The sequence below is a fragment of the Grammomys surdaster genome, unplaced genomic scaffold (assembly GCF_004785775.1).
Source record: "Grammomys surdaster isolate TR1022 unplaced genomic scaffold, NIH_TR_1.0 64, whole genome shotgun sequence".
Classification (NCBI taxonomy): Eukaryota; Metazoa; Chordata; class Mammalia; order Rodentia; family Muridae; genus Grammomys; species Grammomys surdaster.
Genome location: NW_021604566.1, coordinates 16,126,290 through 16,129,002, shown reverse-complemented (window position 1 = coordinate 16,129,002; position 2,713 = coordinate 16,126,290). Strand labels below are relative to the sequence as shown.

At 40.3% G+C, this 2,713-nt stretch overlaps 1 long non-coding RNA gene across 1 annotated transcript in view; it reads left to right on the top strand.

Moving 5' to 3' along the window:
• Positions 1-2,713, top strand: part of LOC114622181 — an 11,960-nt gene that overhangs the window by 1,608 nt on the left and 7,639 nt on the right. The window contains exon 2 of the long non-coding RNA XR_003711557.1: positions 1,255-1,321. This is a non-coding gene — a long non-coding RNA (uncharacterized LOC114622181). The remainder of the gene's footprint in view (positions 1-1,254; positions 1,322-2,713) is intronic.

The window sequence follows — 2,713 nt, the reverse complement described above, 5'->3', positions numbered from 1 at the left end:
CCCTCCCTCCCTCTCTCTCTCTCTTTCTCTTTCCCTTTACATAGTAATGATGTATACTTTTGTTAGAAAGAAAATAAGGTTTAAGAGGTCACTTAACAGTTACAACTTGCTGGGCGGTGGTGGCGCACGCCTTTAATCCCAGCACTTGAGAGGCAGAGGCAGGTGGATTTCTGAGTTCAAGAGTTCGAGGCTAGCCTGGTCTACAGAGTGAGTTCCAGGACAGCTAGGGCTACACAGAGAAACCCTGTCTCGAAAAAGCCAAAAAAAAAAAAACAGTTACAACTTAACTCTAATAATAACCCTGCCTTTTTCTCAGTCTTAGTCTCCACTCTCATTCCCTTCCTTTTTCCTTCTCTCCCATTAGCTCTGTTCCTTAAACAGTTAAACAGTATAACTTGTTCTAATTTTGTGATTCTTAAAATCATAACAAAATGTACTTCAAACTTTTTAGTATGAATCCAAAATATATTTTAGGATTGTTTGTTACTAATGTAAATCATTTTATACTTTTTAGCATGTGAGTATATAAAAAATGATATGCCAAAAATTAAATCCAAAGCAATCTTGTGTCGGGGAGTGTATTTTGGCAAGCAGCAAGTTAATGTGGAGTTTGTATATTTACATCAGCACTGAGTTTCAATAGGGCATGTCAGAAAGTCCTTCAAATGGAGCCTCGATCAGTAAAATTCCAACACAGGGACAACAGCGCTTCCTTCACAGAGAACTGCACTTTCCTACTCAAGTATGTTTTAGGGTGTACACCATGAATCATATGGAGGTTAGTAGCATCAAGCTGAAGGAAAGATTCTGTAGTCAAGTCAGACTAAATCAGTGTAGTGGTTTGAATGACGTGTCCTCAGTAGGTTTAGATAACGGAACACTAGGTCCCCAGTTGGTGGTGCAGCCTTGCTGGAGCAAGTAAGCCACTGGGGGCAGGTTTTGAAAATTTATAGCTACCAGCCACACCCTTCCAGTTTGCTCTCTCTGCAGTGTGTTAATGGCTGAAGACATAGCTCCCTGCTCTTGCCACTGTGATGTCCATTTACAGTGGTGCTGCCCCTTGTTACACACACACACACACACACACAAACACACACCCTCCCCCAGCCAAAATAAACTCTTTCTTCCATGGTTCCTTTTAATAATAGTGTTTTATCACAACAACCAAAAAGTAACGAATGCAATTAGTTTGACTTGTTTTTCCATGGTAGTACTTCTCTGAACCTCTGGTGCTAATGAATTTTCATTTTGCAGAGGACAAGTGGTGGCTCCAGAATGTCTGAAGATAGGAGTCTGTCAAGTGTCTGCTTTAAGAAACCAGGTGTGGCAGCTGCTCCTAACTCTCAGAAGGGTGAGAAAGGAAGATAAAGATAAAGATTACTAGCCTAGTTTGGGATATTTAGCAAATCTCTGTCCCCTCTCCCTTCACCACCACCCCTCCCTGCCACACACAAACACCCAACCAGTAAAAATACTCAAGGGCATGCTTTGGGCGTATACTGGACCATGTTCTGCAGATACATCTGCTGGGTTTACATTGTTTAGAGTGTATAATGTATGGTGATCTTGGATTGCTGATAGGTAGAGGTAATCAATCATGGTATTGGTTTCTGTAGCATTTTCCCTGGCTTGGCTATTGAACCACTCTGTATCAGAAGCACACATTTGGAAAACCCAGTACCAGCAGTGCCCTTGTGATGGGCCTTTAAACAGTTCTCTTCCTGCCAAGATCAGTTTATGCTGGCTCATACTCTCTTGTAAGTGACACAGACACTTGTCCCATTAACATTCTAATCCACATGAACTGTATTATAGATAGTACAAGGGAGAGATTTAACTTTTTTAAAATCTATTTCACCTTTTTTCTTTTTATGCCATCCTCATACTTTAAAGAGCCTTATAGTACAACAAAGAAGAAACTATGAGATGTATAAAAAGAAATATGCTAAGCAGGGATAGGGTTTGCCTTAAAAGTTAGCATAGATCTTTTTTAAAAAATTCAGAGTTGGCCAGAATTGAATATATATTTAAAGCAATGTGAGAATATTTAATTCAGTAAATAGATGTTGATAGGTAGTTCTCTGATGTGTTAGAAGTTTTCAGTAATCATCCTAATAGGTTTAATCCTAAATAATAAATAGAACTGTGTGGGAAATGTCACTATTGTTTATGTTGCTAATAGTGAAAGTAAGCTATAGGTTTATACCTGACTAAATGAGTCAGGGTATTTCCTCCAAGAAACACTAAAGAATTGTATCAAGGAAGACTGCTCCTGAAGAAGGTGTGAGTGCCTTATTTGTGTCATCCTAAGTCTATAGCATCCCTGTATGATAGACAGACAAGATCTCCGCTTACAGAAGAGAAACATTCAAAGAAGGCAGGTGACGGTCAAATAACTTATAAGTCAAGGTTACTGTAATTAACCCAAACCTGCTCTCAATCACATGTTGTAAAACACTACCTAACAATGGAAAAATATTCACTACTAATAAATTGTTGTTTTCAAGCAACTTGATGACATTAAAATAATAACTCCCTGTCTCTCTGCCTCTCTCTGCCTCTGCCTCTCTGCCTCTCTGCCTCCCTCTACCTCTCTCTGCCTCTCTGCCTCTCTCTGCCTCTGCCTCTCTGCCTCTCTCTGCCTCTCTCTGCCTCTCTCTGCTTCTCTCTGCCTCTCTCTGCCTCTCCCTCTCTCTGCCTCTCTCTGCCTCTC